The 20,685-nt window shown below is 35.8% G+C and overlaps 1 protein-coding gene across 1 annotated transcript in view; it reads left to right on the top strand.

Moving 5' to 3' along the window:
• Positions 1–18,457: 18,457 nt before the first annotated feature.
• Positions 18,458–20,685, top strand: part of tank (TRAF family member-associated NFKB activator) — a 45,392-nt gene continuing 43,164 nt past the window's right edge. The window contains exon 1 of the mRNA XM_056464945.1: positions 18,458–18,612. The gene's annotated coding sequence lies outside the window, so the exon portion shown is untranslated. The remainder of the gene's footprint in view (positions 18,613–20,685) is intronic.

Here is a 20,685-nt window from a genome sequence, read left to right as displayed (position 1 = left end):
TGCTATGCGCCAATCAACACCCGCTCAAGCTGACACTCTCACACACAGCTGAAACTCATGATCAGTGATTTCATGGACTAAAGACACCTCTCATCTTCATAAACACTGCTGAGTCTTGTTCACCTGTAACATTTCTAAGCATTTTCCTGGCCTTGGGCTTATGTGGTTTGTTCATTGGTTTATGTTGCCTTGCTGCCTGTCCCGACCATTTCATGTCACGTTATAGTTAAACACCGTTCAGTGATTCACTGAGAGACTCTGCGCTCACTGCCTGTAACGTTAACTGACATTATGCTAGCTCTCTATCCTCAGCCCGTTCTTATGTTTGATTCTGAAAAACAGCGAAATTGGACCTCATTAAGTCTCAACCTTTATTACAGCTCATGACGGACATTTCTCAAAGAGGGAATAACAGAAATCTAACCTGAGACGGTGTGTCTGAGCTCGAGGGTCCAGCAGGCGCGCCGTTGTGATCGATGACTCTCGCTTGTTTATTAATGCCTGTGACAGCTGTGACGTAATTTTGACAGTGGAGTGTCGCTGTTTGATTCGTACTCGTAATCAGGACTTCGTGTCCGTGGAGAAACTGTAATTCGTGTTTGTAAATTACACCCATCGTAAAATTATAAGTCATATACATACAGACAAAGAAAATGTCGTAACTGTGTCTGGTCTAATCGCAGATTTTGAAATTGTACCCTCGTAAAATTACGAGTACGCTCCGTTTTCCTTTACGATTTTATAATTACGGATGCGTGAATTTTATTTACGCACAAAATATTTATGACAGTGATTTTATTCCATAACCATTTGCTTGTTTTGCTGACTGTGCTTTTGGATTACCCTCATGTGACTGTTTGTTCCTGTTTGACCATTGCCTGCCTGACTATTCTCTTAATAAATCTGCACTTGGATCCTCAACTTTGTTGTCAGTGTCCTACACTCACAAGTATCTTGAACATTTTCTTGTAAAATATTATTTACTGTCATCATGGCAAAGATAAAATGAACCAGTTATTAGAAATGAGTTATTAAAACTATTATGTTTAGAAATGTGTTTGGGGGAATTTATGTATAAATGTATTAGTTTGATTGTTCTTTATAATAGATAAACAATGCAATACCATGGTCTGTGTTGTCATACTTGTGTGATTTGTCTCTTCATCGGTCAATTCACGAGTTCACACTTGCAATCGTTTCAGAATAAGGCGTATTTGGCGTGCTGTCTGGGGAGAGGGCTCTGAGCTCGGGGAAGACACCCAAACTCGAGTTATTCCTCTTATCAGGAAACAAAGAGGAATAGGGATTCGAGCGAAGTATCTAGCCCGGCCCCAGAACGCTCCCCCCGGGATTGTAATGCTTAAGAGGTGAGGTGACGGGGTGGTGGAGGGATGCTAAAGTCGTAAGATGCTGCAGGTAAGACAGCTTTGGTATATATAGGGGTTTGGTCAAGAACTGATTGGATAATAGAATAATTGTCAATGACGTATTTGATACTGAAACTTCTGCGCGTGCTCCTCCAGATTTGTTTATAAAACATCACTTAGTACTTGTATTCATATGTAATTGTGTTGTTATTGTTTTAGTATTAAATTGAATATATTGTATATACATATTATGTATTAGTTTATTGATTCATTTGTTTTCCTTCAGCTTAGTTACTTATTTATCAGAGGTTTCCACAGCGGAATGAACCGCCAACTATTCCAGCATTTGTTTTACAAAGCAGATGTCCTTCCAGCGTGACGCGGGGGTGCAGTAGGTAGTGCTATCGCCTCACAGCAAGAAGGTCACTGGTTCGAGCCTCAGCTGGGACAGTTGGCATTTCTGTGTGGAGTTTGCATGTTCTCCCCTTGTACGCGTGGGTTTTCTCCGGGTGCTCCGGTTTCCCCCACAAGTCCAAAGACGTGGTATAGGTGAATTGGGTAAGCTAAATTATCCGTAGTGTATGAGTGTGAATGAGAGTGTATTTGTGTTTCCCAGTGATGGGTAGCAGCAGGAAGGGCATCTGCTGTGTAAAACATTTGCTGGATAAGTTGGCGGTTCATTCCGCTGTGGTGAGCCCAGATTAATAAAAGGACTAAGCCGAAAAGAAAATGAATGATGAATGTCCATCCAGCTGCAACCCAGTACTTGTTAGTTCATCCAATTCAACCAGCGAGCTTCATTCTGTGAGGCGACAGTGCTAACCACTGAGCCACCATGCCGCCTGTTGTATTAGTTCAATCACTCTATATTACTTATATGTATAATGCAACATCATTGTCTGTGTTGTCATATTTGTGTGATCTGTCTCCGTCTCTCTCTCTCTCATCATTGGAAAGCGTTTCTAGATTTCTTCTACTTGTGAATTACAGTAAATGCCGTCACAGCTGTATGTGTATGGATATTTCCTCGAAGGCTCTTGGCAGGCAGAAGTCCATTTCTTTGTACTGCAGATCTGAAAATGAGGCCAGAAAAGGACTGGATGAAGCCGGCTGATGTTTAAGTGGATTTCTGCATCTCTTCATCAGGACATGTTGAGCCTCCAGCCTCCTGTCAGAGACGCTTTCATTACTACAGAAAAGTCAGCATAATGAGAAGTAGAAGAAAATACATTATTGAGAGTCTGAAGTGAAAATAATGTTGCACAAAAAAATCACTCACTGCTTATAAAAACAGTGTTTGGGGATTTTAAAAGAACAAGAACTATCATTAGTTTACAATGAACAGAAGTATTTTATTTATGCTGTGTTAAACTTTAACAAATTTAAAAAATACATACATTAAATACGTAAATTAAAATACTTTTCTCCTTTAGTCTAGTCCTTTAGGAGCAAAGATGGGCTGAGGATTGCCAGTTTACACACATATATGTGAGAAAATTATTGAAATGTTTAAAAACAATGTTATTACTGGATAGAAAAATTGCTTTGGAAGTCAATGGGTGCCACCAGCATTCTTTAAAATATCTTCTTTTGTGTTCAAGCATGTAAAGAAACTCAAATTGGCTTTGAACAAGTGAAGGGTGGCAAATAATGGCAAAATTAAAATTCTTGGATGGACTGTGCCCATGTAACCCCGTCAGTCCTACGCCACCCAACCCGCTCCGAGTTGGTATCGAACTGGCAACCTTCCGCATGGGAGTCGGGTGCTCTACCAAGGAGGCTAAAGACCATGGCCTCTAGCATCTGTCGCTAGAGCACCTTTAGAGGTCAAAGGAGTGAGGTTTACCTGCACAGCACTTACTAGCTGTCCTCCGTTACACTCACCCCCCTAAACCTCACTCCCATTAGGGTCACGGGACCAATGTAACCCCGTCGGTCCTATGCCACCCAACCCGCTCCGAGCTGGTATTGAACTGGCGACCTTCCACATAGGAGTCGGGTGCTCTACCAAGGAGGTTAAAGACCATGGCCTCTAGCATCTGTCGCTAGAGCACCTTTAGAGGTCAGAGGAGTGAGGTTTACCTGCATAGTACTTACTAGCTGGCCTCCGTTACACTCACTGTGCCACAGAAACAACACAAAATTTGCATACAACCCTAAATCAGATAAAGTCGGGACAGTATTGAAATGCAAAAAAAAAATAATAAATAAAATAGTGATTTCCAAATTTACCTTCACTTGTATGTCATTGTGGACCATATAAACACAAATTTCAGCAGTTTATGGCTGATGATCAGGTAAATTAGTTAAATAAGGATATGATTTGAAACAGGTGATGTCAACAGCTGATTATAATTATGATTCAGTACAAAGCAGCATCCAAGAAAGGTCTAGTCCTTCAGGAGAAGATCACCACTTTGCTAACAAATACATGAGAAAATCAATGTAATGTTTAAAAACAATGTTCCTCAAAGAAAGATAGGAAGACATTTGGATATTTCATCTTCAACAGTGCAGAACTTCATTACAAGATTCAAGAAATCTGGAGAATTTCAGTGCGTAAAGGACAAGGGTGCAAGCCTAAGCTGAACAACCATGATCTCCAATCACTCAGGCCGCTCTGCATCAAGAATCCTCATTCATCTATAAGCAATATCACCACATGGGCTCAGGATAGAGATCTGCGCAGGACTGGATTTTTAATCCCGCTCCCGTTGTATATTCAGTCTTTGTTCACCCTGCTGCCTGACCTGCCTAATTTTCGACCCGTTCCTGCTAAATTTAGATCTGGTTTCCAAAATCTCACATTAAATTGGGTACTACCAAAAGAGAGAGAGAGATAACAGATAAAAGTATAGAATGTGTAAGGATTGTTGGCTAAATGTCAGTTTTGTTTGCCCCTTTGAGATGCGACATGAGTCTCACGTGACGTGCGGTGAGGCTTGTGGCTGGTGAGGCACTGACTCTTTCAAAGTCAGATCTACAAACATACCCACTCAATATATTTGCCAACTATTGTGTTTCACATATCATATCAGCATTATTTCTATACATATAGCAGGTACACTGAAAAAAGTGTTGCCTGCAAAACTGTTGTAAGCAATTTATTTGTGTTGAATTTAAACAAACAAATTAAATTGAGCAATTTTCAACTTAATTTGTTTGTTTAAATTCAGCCCAAATAAATTGTTTACAACCACTTAACATAAAAAAATTGAGTAAATCCAAGGATTCATCTTTGAATAATTTGTTTCAGTGTACATATTGGGCTAAGTAAGAAAGTCATATGCATAGCGATTAAATAGGCCTCCCAAAAAACACCCAGCTGGATACTTCAGAGTCCAGACAGCCTATAACAAGCGACACACAGCACCACGGATGCGCGCTCTCTCTCTCATTTACACACACACACACAGTACCACAATACATAGTTACATCCATAAATGCCAGTGAAAACTGTACTGTGCCAAAAGGAAGCCCTATGTTAACAGTGTCCAGAAGCGCCGTCGACTTCTCTGGGTTCAAAAGCATCTGGGATGGATCATCTCACAGTGGAAATGTGTACCGTGGTCAGATGAATCAGTATTTCAGGTGTTTTTGTGGGAAATGGACGTCCTGTGCTCTGAACCAAAGAAGAAAAGAATCTTCCAGACTGTTACCAGCAACAAGTCCAAAGTCAGTGTCTGTCATGTAACTTGCACTTCTGTGATGCACCATTAATGCTGAAAGTACAGAGAGATTTTGGAGCACAATATGCTGCCTTCTTTTCCAGGGATGCCCATGCATATTTCAACAAGACATTGCAAAACCACATTCTACACACATTATAAAGTCCTGCTGCGGAGGAAGAGGAAAGAGATACTTGACTGGCCTGTCTACAGTCCCGACCTGTCTCCAATAGAGAATGTGTGGTGCATTTTGAAGTGCAAAATGCAACAATGAAGACCCCTTACTGTTGCCCAACTTAAGACTTGTTTGCTGGAGAAATGAGACAAAATTACACCTGAAACTCTTCATAATTTGGTCTCTTCAGTCCCTAAACGTCTTTTAAGTGTTGTGCAAAGGAATGGCAACATTATAAAGTGGTAAACGCTTCCCTGTTCAAACTTTGTTTTGAAATGTGTTGCAAGAACCAAAATTTGAATATGTGTTTATTTAGAAAAACAATCAAAGTCATGAGGAATCATTAAATAATGTTTGTTATATTGTCTGCTATTAAAAGTCAAGGTAAATTTAGAAATCCCTACTTTCTTTTTTTATTTGTGTTTTTCATCCTGTCCCATGTTTTTCTGATTTGTGGTTGTAGTTAATAAAAAGTATGAATAGTTACCGGTTTCAAACATTCTTCGAAATATCTTCTTTTGTTTTATAACAGAAAAAAACAACTCATATAGGTTTTTTAAGCAAAAGTGTATAAGCAAAGTGACAATTCATGCTTAAATTCAAGCTTCTTAGACTTTACACACCTGAAACTTGTCTATAGCACTTGTTCACTGCTGCTCTTATAGTTGTGTAAATTGCTTCCTTGTCCTCTTTTGTAAGTCGCTTTGGATAAAAGCGTCTGCGAAATGACTGAATGTAAATGTAAATGTAAATCATGCTAACCAGGCTAGAAGCATGCTTAAATATTCTTGTAGGCCTTCTTTTTTTTATGAATGTCTACTTTATACTATTAAAAGAGGAATGGGTCATAACTGACATGTTCTATCATAAAGTTTTCCCCTTGATGTGTGTTTTTGTGTGTGCAGACTCAGTCCTGCTGGCCGTGTAAAAGCAGATGTGCTCATGTTGATAAAAAGCTCCAGCAGGTGCATCTGACGCCTCGGCCACAGTCGTACAGTCTAAGACGCCACTCTGAATAATTCATTGCAGTGCTGGGTAAATGGCTGGTCTGACTTTCTAAAGCAGACGTTTTTGTCTTTGTGTTTCCATGAATGTTAATGCGTTTAAATGACTGTTTGACTGTTCCTCTCTGATTATATACAGCAGGACATGAACAAGAGCATGATGTAACTCTGTGGCATGTTTGAAATAGTTAAATATAAAAGATTTAAATATATTGTTTATGGATGACCAAACAGATTAATCTAATAAATACAATCAGTCTCACATGTTGTGAAACTACTGAAATTAAAATTGTATATCTCCTAAATGCGAATTTTGTCACTGTTTTGAAGCATTCTAGCTTATAGATATCTTAAAAACTAACAATACTGATGCTAACATCTAAAAAAAGTCATTTTAATTTCACGGGACCTTTACTGATGGAGATACATTCAGTCTGCTTTGCAATTGGAGCACACAGTCAGACTGCATACAGAAATGGCAACAGTATCAGATCCTTTTCTAAAAGCAGTGTTTGCCAGCATCACCAGAATGAATCAGAATCAGAATGAGCTTTAGTCGCCAAGTGTGCGCCAACACAAGAGATTTTTTATGTTTTTTGCAGGAGCTCTGGGAACATACAGAACATAAATACATAGATATCAACACAAGAAGACAGAAAGACATTTAAATTAGTGGAAAATACAGTAAACAACGACATTTTTCTGAAGTTATATATACAGTTAAAGTCAGAGTTATTAGCCTGCCTGTATATTTTCCCCCATATTCTGCTAGACATAAAGAAGATTTCTTCAACACATTTCTAAACATAATAGTTTTAATAACTCATTTCTAATAACTGATTTATTTTATCTTTGCCATGATGACAGTAAATAATATTTGACTAGATATTTTTCAAGTAATCAGCTTAAAGTGACGTTTAAAGGTTTAACTAGGTTAATTAGGTTAAAGTTAGGGTAATTGAGAAGTCGTTGTATAACAGTGGTTTGCTCTGTAGACAATCCAAAACAAAATATCACTTAAGGGGGCTAATAGTATTGATCTTTAAAGAGTTTTAAAAAAAATTAAGAACTGCTTTTATTCTGGCTGAAATAAAACAAATAAGACTTTCTCCAGAAGAAAAAATATTATAGGAAATACAGTGAATTTTTTTTTGCTCTGTTAATCAGTTTGGAAAATATTTGAAAAAGAAGTTAAAATTGACAGGAGGGTGAATAATTGTGACTTCAACTGTGTATACACACATTTAGAGGGTTTATATGCATTGTTGACTCTTTTTTTACTGTACAAATAAGAGATAAAAATATGTATATAAATATTAGTCAATCATAACCCATCTTAAAACAGCATCAGCAGCCGTTGCTCAGGTTAAACCGCTCCAGACAGTGGGTTCAGTGGGTTCAGATTCAGCATTTGGCAGCAGGAGAAAGGCCAGTGCTTGGCTGTGCTAAATTGGCAATAAAACACATCTCGCATAAAAACAGGCCTCTGAAGTGTGTTTTCACATCCAGGTGCATATCTAGGTCACATTTTACTTATTGCAAAAAAAATAAATAAAAATCAAGGAATCATGTTAAAGGGAGAGTTCACACAAAAATGAAAATGTACTCACCCTCAAGTGGTTAACCAAGCCCAAGACTAGCCCAATGCCAGTAAGAGCTATACCAATCGGCAGTCAAAACTAGCCAAATGCCAGTTCAAACTATAGCTTAATCGTCAGTGAAAACTAGCCCAAACTAGCCCAATGGTAGTCAAATTTAGACGCAATCTAGCCCAATTGTCAGTCAAAACTAGCCGAATGGCAGTTAAATCTAGTGTAATCGTCAGTCAAAACTAGCCCAATATCAGTCAAAACTAGCCTAAAATTAGCCCAATGCCAGTCATAACTAACTCAAAGGTAGTCAAAACTAGCCCAATGGCAGTCAAAACTAGCCTAAAATTAGCCCAATGCCAGGTATAACTAACTCAAAGGTAGTCAAAACTAGCCCAATGGCAGTCAAAACTAACTGAATAGCAGTTAAAACTATCCCAAAACTAGCTTAATCACCAGGTCAAATTAGCCCAATGGCAGTCAAAACCAGCCTAAAACTAGCCCAATTCCAGTAAAAACTAGCCCAATGACAGTCAAAACTAGCACAATATAGGTCAAAACTAGCCCAATTGGTAGTCAAAACTAGACAATAACAGTCAAATGTTGCCCAATGCCAGTCACTACTAGTCAAATACTATACAAAACTAGCCAGATGGCAGTCAAAAAAAGCCCAATTATGAGTCAAAACCAAAACTAGCTTAATCGCCAGTCAAAATTAGCCCATTGGCGGTCAAAACTAGCCTAAAACTAGCCCAATGTCAGACAAACCTACTGTAGCAAAAATGCCAGCCAAAACTACCCCAATTGGCAGTCAAAACTTGACAATGACAATCAAAACTAGTCCAAAACTATCCTAATGCAAGCCAAAACTAGTCTACTACAATGCCAGTCAAATCTTACCCAATGGCAGTCAATACTAGCCCAGTGGAAGTTAAAATTAGCCTGAAACTAAATGGAGATTACAGCTTCATGAGTGAACAGTGCATGAAATTAAAATAAATATACATTTATTATGAAAGATGACCCATTTAAGATTTGATAAATTGCATTTAAGAGTATAATAATAGTAATTCAATACCATGCTACATAATACTATACTATACTACACTTTACAACAACAAATAACATCTGATATCATGTAAAGTGTGTATGCAAACATGTAATTTGCAAATGCAATTTTTAAAAATGCACATGGAGAGTGTTTATAAAGTGGTCATTTTATTTTTAAGTGTGCAAAAACCCTGATTTCTAACAAGTTAAACATTTTTAAACATGAATTAGCATATTTGTTTTTTTACATGGGTAACATGGATGCATATCACTATTAAGTGACCTTATTTTTCACCAGGACCAGTTATTTGTTGGTTCATGAAATGCAAATGTTGTCATTTTTGCAGCGCAGCCCGATTACAAAAGTCTCTATTTGTTAAAAATAAAAATCCCATGTGCATTTATAGCATCCAGCCTCCACATGGGTTGAATTCGCAGAAACTGAGAAGCACATGCGGGTGTCGAGGGGAAGGCATGATTGAATGTGACTTTCTGTCAGTCAGAGCAGATCTTCAGGAGATGTCAGTGTGAGTCAGGAATGTCTGGCATGTGTGGAGTGTGTGTTGCTTAAACGTTTGGTCTTGAGGCGGCGTCTCGTGAGCTCAGAGGTGGAGCACATTCTTCATCTTCAGAGCACATTCCTGAAAAATCTGCTCATCTCTGACTTTCTATTGTGGTTGTTTTATGATTTAAAGAGCTTGTTCATACTAAACGAATGTTTTGGCATCATTTAGTCATCCTTGTGTTGCTGTAAACCCTTAAGACATTTGATCATCTCTGGAAAACAATCTGTGGGATTTTATTATGTAAAAATCACAACTCTGTAAAAGCTGTAAAAGCACAACTCTGACCAGGGTTGCCCAGTGCCAATCAAAACTAGCCCATTGGTAGTCAAAACTAGCCCATTAGAAGTCAAAATTAGCCCAATGCAAGTTAATAAATTGCCCAAAACTAGCCTGATTGCAGTCAAAACCAGGCCTAAACTAGCCCAATGCCAATCAAAACTAGGCCAAAACTAGCGCAATGCCAGTTAATAAGTTGCCCAAAACTAGCCCAATTGTATTCTAAACTAGCCAAATGGCAATAATCACCCCAAACCTATCTCAATTGCAGTCAAAACTTAATCTATAGTCCAATGTCCAGTCAAAACAAGCCCAATGTCAGTTAAAACTAGCCTAATGCCAGTCAAAACTAGCCCAATGTCAGTCAAAACTAGCCTAATGCCAGTCAAACCTAGCCCAATGTCAGTCAAAACTAGCCTAATGCCAGTCAAAACTAGCCCAATGTCAGTCAAAACTAGCCTAATGCCAGTCAAAACTAGCCCAAAGTCAGTCAAAACTAGCCTAATGCCAGTCAAAACTAGCCCAAAGTCAGTCAAAACTAGCCCCAAACCACTCCCAATGCCAGTCAAAACTAGCTCAAAATTAGCCTCGTAGCAGTCAAAACTGGCCCAATTGCAGTCAAAACTAGTCCACTCACCAGTCAAAACTAGCTTAATTGCAGTCAAAACTTGCCTAATTGCCAGTCAAATCTAGCCCAAAACTAGCTCAGTGCCAGTCAAAACTAGCCTAATGTCAGTCAAAACTAGCCCAATGTCAGTCAAAACTAGCCCAATGGCAGTCAAAACTAGCCTTAAACTATCCCAAAACCAGTCAAAACTAACTGAAAACTAGCCCAATGTCAGTAAAAACTAGCTCAAACCACTCCAAAGCCAGTCAAAACTAGCCCAATGCCTGTCAAAACTAACCCAAAACTAGCCAAGTGGCAGTTAAAACTAGCCCAAAACTAGCTAAGTGGCAGTCAAAACTAGCCAAATTGCAGTCAAACTTAGCCCAATCACCAGTAAAAACTAGCCTACTGTCAGCCAAAACTAGCCCAATGTCTGTCAAAACATGTTTCATGTTGTTGACACCAAATTCTGACCCTATCATCCGAATGTCGCAGCAAAAATGGAGACTCATCAGACCAGGCAATGCTTTTCCAATCTTCTATTGCCCAATTCTGGTGAGCCTGTGTGAACTGTAGCCTCAGTTTCCTGTTCTTAGCTGACAAGAGTGGCACCCGGTGTGGTCTTTTGCTGCTGTAGCCCATCCGCCTCAAGGTTGGACGTGTTGTGCGTTCAGAGATGCTCTTCTGCAGACCTCGGTTGTAACGAGTGGTTATCTGAGTTACTGTTGCCTTTCTATCAGCTAGAACCAGTCTGGCCATTTTCCTCTGACCTCTGGCATTAACAAGCCATTTGCACCCACAGAACTGCCGCTCACTGGATATTTTCTCTTTTTCAGACCATTCTCTGTAAACCCTAGAGATTGTTGTGCGTGAAAATCCCAGTAGATCAGCAGTTTCTGAAATACTCAGACCAGCCCGTCTGGCATCAACAACCATGCTATGTTCAAAGTCACTTAAATCACCTTTCTTCCCCATTCTGATGCTTGATTTAAACTGCAGCAGATCATCTTGACCATGTCTGCATGCCTAATGCATTGAGGTGCTGACATGTGATTGGCTGATTAGAAATTTGTTAACAAGCAGTTGGACAGGTGTACCTAATAAAGTGGCCGGTGAGTGAATATTTCATACTTGGTGTGAACATGTTTAAAAAAGGCCAGTTTTCTAAAAACAGATTTAGTCTTAGATGAAAAAAGATGAATTATTATGGACGTGTACTTAATTCCACGGCTTCAAAAAATGACTCCCTGTTCATTTTCGTTTGCAATAAACGCCATCACAGAGCTGTAACTCTTTCTGAACATGCAAAATGAATCTTGAATTATTTACCAGGTTGTAAGTACTTGCATGGCAAACACTTGTCTAAACAGTCGCCTCAGGCGGTGCATCTGGCCCCGGAGAGAGAGAGCAGACACGGGAAATAAACCTGAAAAGCCAATTAATATGCAACTGCCAAAAAAAGCAGAGCATAAACAAAGCAAAAGAGGCCTGTCATGCACAAGGCAGCAAAACAAGTCTTTTTATCCATCTGTTGACAGCAGATCCCTCCACCTGCGTCTGATACGTGTAAAGTCATACATTAATGCATGCACAGGCGTCTTCAGTGTCCTTTAAGTTCATGCTCTGTGGTGAAAGAGTCTCTTCTGAAGAATGCAGGGAATGCAGAGACACAGACGCAGACGGATGTTGCATGACCGGTGACGTGCTGGAAATATTTGAACTGTGCTAAATGCATGACTGGGACACGTTTAATATCTCATTGATTACCCCCCCCCCATCACACACACTTTTTGATTATTTTGAAGCATTAGGCTATATATTTGGCAATTTTTGTTGGGATTTATTTTAGATCTATATCAACTTATTTATTTAGTTATTTATTTAATATACAATACAATTTCATCCTTTTACGATACAAAGTTGCATTGCAATATATTCATTCATTTTCTTTTCGGATTAATCCCTCTATTAGACTGGGGTCGCCACGGCGGAATGAACCGCCAACTTATCCAGCGCATGTTATTCCAGCGGATATTTCAGAGTTAGCAAAGTTAGCAAAACTTAACATACCATAGACATGAATATAATCACAATTTGTTTAATTTGCATAGCCAAATGAAAAAAACAAAACAAAACTATCATTTATAGTAAATACTATAGTGTTTTTGAACTGTACTATAGTAAATTGTGTTATACTGTGTATATTGTAGTATTTACAACTCTTTACTAATACTACAGCATACTTTAGGACTAAATATAGTGAACCAATAAACTGTAATAAAAACTGTAGTGTACTTTAATTTTACTACAGTAAACGGTGGTGTATTGTAGTATGATATACTCTACAGTTGTAGAAAATGACAATATTGGGTTATTTGTTTATATTGCTTTAGTTGTGTAACTTCATTCATTTTCTTTACCGCTTAGTCCCTTTATTAATCAGGGTTTTTTTTAACAAAAAAATAAATATTTTCTTAGTTGAAATTTTATAGTGGAAATATCTAAAACATTTTAAATCAAGAAGCATTTTCTTGACATTTTTAAAGGATTTTAAAAGTTAATATGATTCCCAATGCAAACAAATGCTTTTCTTAGAGGTTTCTATAGTCCACATCTCTAAAAATGAATAATTCAAGAAGGATTTTCTAGACATTCTCTACACACTTTTAAAAGTTAATATGTTTGCCACTGCAATATATATATATATATATATATATATATTTCTTAGTTATAGTTTTTTAGTCCAAGCATCTAAAATTGTTAATTCAAGAAGCATTTTCTAAACATTTTTGAAAGATTTTTAAAAGTTAAAATGATTGCCAATGCAAAAAGAAAATTCTTAGTTTGGTTCTCAAACAAATGCTTTTCTTAGAGTTTTCTAGTCCACAATGTCCAAATTAAAATCTATAATTAAGAATAAATATATGTTGTGGAAACTATTTAAATTTTTAAAAATCCTAGACATTTTTAATAGGATTTGTAAAAATTTAAATAATTGCCAATGCAAAAAAAAAAAATAATAATATAAATAAATAAAATAAATAAATAAATAAATAAATAAATAAATAAATAAATAAATAAATAATATATATATATATATATATATATATATATATATATATATATATATATATATATATATATATATATATATATATATATATATAAATATATATATATTTTTATTTATTTATTTATATATATTATCACAACAGATTAATTAAAGTACATTACTATAGTCTGTTTTAGCATGTACTATAAATTATTGAAGTATTTTTAAATGTGTATATTGGCTTTTTTGCTAGGGAATTAATTCCAATTTTCATTGATGACATACTAAAATATTTAAAACTGAAATATGAATAAAAACTATTGTACTTTACAAAAAAAGACAAAGATATGCAACAAAATCAGTCAAAATCAGTAACTTAATGCTTAAATTTTATATATATATATATATATATATATATATATATATATATATATATATATATATATATATATATATATATATATATATATATATATATATATATATATATATATATATATATAGATAGATAGATATAGATAGATATATATATATCTATCTATATATATATATATATATATATATATATATATATATATATATATATATATATATATATATATATATATATATATCTATATATATATATATATCTATCTATCTAAATATATTTGTAATATAATATTAAAAAAAATAAATGATTAAATAAATAAATAAACATTCGTTTTCATGTTTTTTGCCTCCACTTTTAGGTGTCCATACTAGACCGCAGTAATGCATATATGAGCAACACCGCCATCTAGAGGTCATTTTAATGGACATTTTACTTCCTGTAGTAGGCTGACATTTTATCCTACCCATCAGATTATGCCACCAACACTGCATTTGAATGGGTGTGGGGGGTTAGGGATTAGGCAGGTTGTGGCGATATTACAACTTCATATATCACACTACTACACATTAAAATTTTCACTGGTAGCAAAATCTGATGGGTAGCATATTGCATCATCATCATTCAGTAGGCCGTAGTTAAACTGCAGTCAAATGCTAGTCAGTTGAAAATCCCCTCCTGAACTCAATCAACTGCACTTTCACTATTAACTCAATGAATTATCCATCTCATATGAACAAATGCTACGCTGTGAAACCCAATAGTCAACTTTATCAAATGAAATGAGTGATGTTAACTCAAAATTTACAGAAAGCTAATTCTACCCTTTTAAAAAGAGTTTTGAACTCAGTGTTGAAGGTAATGAGTTAAATATTTCATTACTTCAAATTAAGTTCACAGTACTCAGTAGTAGATTAGTAATAGATTAGTAGATTAGTTTTTTAACTCAAATGGTTTGTCGTAATCGGTTTCCTCAAACGGTTTGAGTTGCCCTAACTTATTAAGTTTTACAGTACTCAGTTGGTTTAAGTTCTCTTCATTTATTGGGTTTTACTGTGCTCAAATTGCTTTGTTCACTCAAATGGATTAAGTTCACAGTACTCATTAGGTTTAGTTCTTGAACTTAAATGGTTTGTTGCAATCAGTTTCCTCAAATGGTTTGAGTTACCTTAACTCTTTGGGTTTTACAGTGTATAGTAATTTATAGCAAATACGGTAGTGTTTTTGAACCATGCTGTAGCAAAGTACCTAATGAATCTGTAATTTGGATAATTGCTATAGTAACACAACAATTATAGTGATATAAACAAACGACCCAACACTGTAGGTTACTAATTGTTTTACAACTTTATATATTGTACTACATCAGATTAGTAAATAACTAAAAACCTTTATTACAGTTTATCAGTTTATTATGGATGATACGGCACTATATTGTGTCATTCATGTTGTAAATTTGATAATATATACAGTAAGTGAATTACGGTTTATGGCTCAGAACATAGTACCCACATAGCAAAATATCTCTGGACCAGCTCTGGCCCACACAATCAGCTTTTGCTTGGCCCACATGCTGCAGTGAATTACGGTACATGACTGGACCAAGTCCGGCTTCCAGACAAGGGCCAAACATGGACCATATCTGGGCCAAGTCTCAGCCAAGTTAATAATCCATAACTGAGCCTGAACTGGACCAGATATGATGGTGTGTCACGACTGCAATGAAATTGATGAACCCATAAATCATTGCGCTATAGGCTTGCTATGGGTGTGCTTTTTCTCAAAGCGACCCGATTGGTAGAATTTTTTTCTTTATTTGATAATAATAAAAAATATATTTTAAAAGTGGGTCAAGACAGGCCAAACTTACATGGCCCACATATCAATTATTAACATCTGGGCCCAATACTACATTTTACTTCTGGCCCAAGTATTGTGTGCTGCCTTAAAGACGGTTCCACCTCTGCCAAACCAGAGCCATGTTTGGCCCACATGCTGTATGCCAGTGCTGGATGAATGCCTGCTGTGCCATATTTATACCAAATCTGGGCCAGAATTCTTTGCTACCTGGGTATTTACTATAAAAAATGGAAAATTTGCTATGAAGTCAATTCCTGATCACATTATGCATTATTACAAGATTAAGAAACTGGATTGGATTGTTCAAATCAAGCATTTTAAGGTGAATATACTGTAATTGATCTGCTTTTGATGTTTGTTTTTGCTTTTAATTTTATAAATTACTAACAACTAACACAAGAAGAAAAATAAAACAGGATACCACACGCTTATTTATTCACTTTCTTGATGTTGTTTTGATATTTTTGTTGATGTTATTATTTATTTATTATTAATTATTTATTATTTTTATATTATGTCCTGGCAGCACAGTGGCGCAGTGGGTAGCACAACCGCCTCACAGCAAGAAGGTCGCTAGTTCAAGCCACGGCTGGGTCAGTTGGCATTTCTGTGTAGAGTTTGCATGTTCTCCCCCTGTTGGTGTGAGTTTCCTCCAGGTGCTCTGGTTTCCCTCACAGTCCAAACACATGCGCTATAGGTGAATTGGGTAAGCTAAATTGTCCGTAGTGAATGTGTATGGATGTTTCCCAGTGATGGGTTGCAACTGGAAGGGCATCCGCTGCATAAAACATGCGCTGGATAATTTGGCGGTTCATTCCGCCGTGGCGACCCCAGTTTAATAAAGGGATTAATCCGAAAAGAAAATGAATGAATATATTGCAATGCAACTTTGTATCGTAAAAGGGTGAAATTTTAGTGTATATTAAATAAACAACTAACTAAATAAGTTGATATAGATCTAAAATAAATATTCATTTATGCTTTAATTTTCCTTCGGTTTTAGTCTCTATTTCAAAGGTCGCCACAGCAGAATGAACCGCCAACTATTCCGCCATATGTTTTATGCAGCAGATGCCCTTCCAGACACAACCAGACACAAAATAAAATAAATATTTTTCATTAATAATATAACGATTAAAATTGGTATATTTTATTTTTGTTTTCACAACGTGTGTATTAATGGGAATATAGTATTTCACAAATATGAAACAATATAAAAGGATGAACGCAGACCAAAAATCCATCTTGATGATACAAGAAAAATAATAAATAAATAAATAAATAATAATTAATGTATATATATATATATATATATATATATATATATATATATATATATATATATATATATATATATATATATATATATATATATATACACACAAATATTTTAAATAATTGCCTATATATAACATAAAATATTCACAAAAAATGCTTAAATTTACACAATGTAAAGAAGGTCACTGGTTTGAGCCTCGGCTGGGTCAGTTGGCATTTCTGTGTGCAGTTTGTATGTTCTCCCCGTGTTGGCATCCGCTGTGTAAAACAAATGCTGGATAAGTAGGTGGTTCATTCCCTGTGGTGACCCCTGATGAATAAAGGAACTAAGCTAAAGGAAAATGACTGGATATATGTAAAGTAATATTTTAAATAACATAAAATTGCTTACATTTTTGTAAACTTTTACCATTACAATGTGCTTTTTTTTGTTAATATAGCAATGCAAATGTGAATATACAAAGACTAGCATAGGCTAACATTTGGATAATAATTTTGATGAAAACCACTATCCTTTTAGAGAAATATTGCATATTTTGTGTCAATAAGTATTTGGCATCAAATTACATTTTTTAAGTGCACATATGGCCTCAATTTTATACCTCAATTTCAAAGAAAGAAAGATAGAAAGTAGGCCTAAATTGCAAGAATTAGATGATTTGTTTCCAGTGAGGACTTAGAGAAACTTGTTCATGCTTTTATCAGCAGCAGGGTGGATTACTGTAACGGCCTCCTCACTGGCCTTCCCAAAAAGACAGTCAGACAGTTGCAGCTCACACAGAACGCTTCTGCCAGGATTCTGACCAGAACCAGGAAATCAGAGCACATCACACCTGTCCTCAGGTCTTTACACTGGCTCCCAGTTACATTCAGAATAGATTTTAAAGTATTATTACTGGTCTATAAATCACTAAATGGCCTAGGACCTCAATACATTACAGATATGTTTATTGAATACAAACAGATCACTCAGATCAAATAAACTAGAAATTCCAAGAGTTAATTCAGTCAAAGCAGAGTGAATCGGCTAAAAGCACCCCTACTGCTGGAATCAGCTCCCAGAAATGATCAGATGTGCTCCAACATAAGGCACATTCAAATCCAGACTGAAAACACATCTGTTTAGCTGTGCCTTTACTGAATGAGCACTCTGCCATGGCCCACAGATCACACTATTATGACTTTCTTTAATTTTTCATTCATTTATAACATGTTTTAACACATTTTAATCTGTTTTTAATCATATTTATTAATTGTTTTTATTTTCTTATCCTTGTCTTTTTTATTGTTGTTTATGTAAAGCACTTTGAATTGCCATTGTGTATGAAATGTGCTATATAAATAAACTTGCCTTGCCTAAAACTAAAAAAAAATATGCATTAAAATATTTATTTCAATGCTCTATTGCAAAATTGTGCATTTGCGTTGCCAAACCAGTAACTGCATGTGAAGGTTGTATTGTGTGTGTGTGTGATGCAGCTCAGACTGGATCCACAAGCACAGTGATATTTATAACAGACCCAAAGCACGCACACACACATAAGCACACACACACACCGCTGATTGGCTGAGCCGCTTAAGGCGGAAGTCAAAGGGGATTCCCCCAAGGGAAGTTCCAGCTCATTGTAAAACACACAAAATGTTCATTTGTACAAAATAGTTCATTTCCTCCCGGTACAAGTGTAAAAATACGTGCAGCGATGTCCAAACTGCGCTTAGGTTTGTGTGTTTGGGCTGTTTCGGAGTGAAGGTAAGACGCCAGTGCTGCACACTGTTGAGTGCACTTAGTTCATTCACTGTGTTCAGTTGTGATGATGTTTGACGGCTCGCTTTTGCTTTTAGTTTAGTCGAAAACGCCTCGGATTTTCTATTTGGTTATTTTATGTTGTTTTACTAACATTTAAAGCGTCATTTTAAAGCGTGAGCCTTACTTTAGCCAACTTTTTGATACTCAATTTGTTGTAGTAATGATGTTTTGTAGGCTTGAAAGTCACAAGGTCTGTGTCTGCATCACTATTTTTAACGAGTTGTTTCACAAATAATGTTTTTTAAGTTGCTTTGTGACACATTCTGAGGTTTTTCCTCCATATTTAAATGACAGCATCATCATTTTGTCATCTGTTGACTACCAAGTGAACAAAATAGAGAGGAGATTGAGGTAAAGTTGGTTTTACATTGGCACATTTTTGAACAGGAATAACTTGTGACACGCTCCCTAAATTGTTTACCACATTACTTTGAATATTGGGTCAGAAATAGCATGTAAGTATGACTTCAAAACAACATTAGCACTATTTAATTTACTGTGAACAATGTTGTAGGCTACTTTGACAGTCATTGGCTGCTAATATGATATTTCTATTCAGAATTTGTAAACCATACATTTCTCAGATTATATTATTAAGGAGAAAGTCCCAATGTGCGAATATAAAACTAACTTTACCTCAATTTGTTGTAGTAATGATGTTTTGTAGGCTTTAAAGTCACAAGGTCTGCATCTACATCACTATTTTTAACAGGTTGTTACACTAATAATGTTTTGTAAGTTGCTTTGTGACACATTATGATCTCTTTCCTCTATACTAAAATCATTTTTGTCAACTGATGATTACCAAGAGAACACAATAGACAAGAGATTGAGGTAAAGTTGGTTTTAAATTGGCACATTTTTGAACAGGGATTACTTGTGAAACGCTCCCTATATTGTTTACCACATTACTTTGAATATTGAGTCAGAAATAGCATGTAAGTATGACTTCAAAACAACATGTGCACTATTTAATTGACTGAACAATGGCGTAATTTGATAGTCATTGGCTGCTATTATGATTTTTCTATTCAGAATTAGCAAACAATTCTTTTCTAAAGTTAATTGATTTAGTAGAAGGTCTCAATGTGTGAATATAAAATTAACTTTACCTCAATTTGTTGTAGTAATGATGTTTTGTAGGCTTGAAAGTCACAAGGTCTGTGTCTGCATCACTATTTTTAACGAGTTGTTACACAAATAATGTTTTGTAAGTTGCTTTGTGACACATTATGAGGTTTTTCCTCCATGTTTAAATGACAGCATCATCATTTTGTCATCTGTTGACTACCAAGTGAACACATTAGACAGGAGATTAAGGTAAAGTTGGTTTTACATTGGCACATTTTTGAACAGGGATTACTTGTGACGCGCTCCTTATATTGTTTTACCACATTACTTTGAATATTGGGTCAGAAATAGCATGTAAGTATGACTTTAAAACAACATTAGCAATATTTAATTTACTGTGAACAATGTAGTAGGCTACTTTGATAGTCATTGGCTGCTAATATGATATTTCTATTCAGAATTTGTAAACAATACATTTCTCAGATTATATTATTAAGGAGAAAGTCCCAATGTGCGAATATAAAACTAACTTTACTCCAATTTGTTGTAGTAATGATGTTTTGTAGACTTGAAAGTCACAAGGTCTGTGTCTGCATCACTATTTTTAACGAGTTGTTACCCAAATAATGTTTTGTAAGTTGCTTTGTGACACATTATGAGGTTTTTCCCTCAATTATTAAATGACAACATTATCATTTATGTCATCTGTTGACTACCAAGTGAACACAGTAGACAGGAGATTGAGGTAAGGTTGATTTTACACTTTAAACAGGGATTACTTGTGACACGCTCCCTAAATTGTTTTACCACATTACTTTGGATATTGGGTCAGAAATATAATGCAAGTATGACTTTAAAACAACATTAGCACTATTTAATTGACTATGAACAGTGTTGTAGGCTACTTTGAAAGTCATTGGCTGCTAATATGATATTTCTATTCAG

Source organism: Danio aesculapii, chromosome 9 (genome assembly GCF_903798145.1).
Source record: "Danio aesculapii chromosome 9, fDanAes4.1, whole genome shotgun sequence".
Classification (NCBI taxonomy): Eukaryota; Metazoa; Chordata; class Actinopteri; order Cypriniformes; family Danionidae; genus Danio; species Danio aesculapii.
Note: the sequence above shows the minus strand (reverse complement) of the source record. Positions and strands in the feature narration are given on the sequence as shown.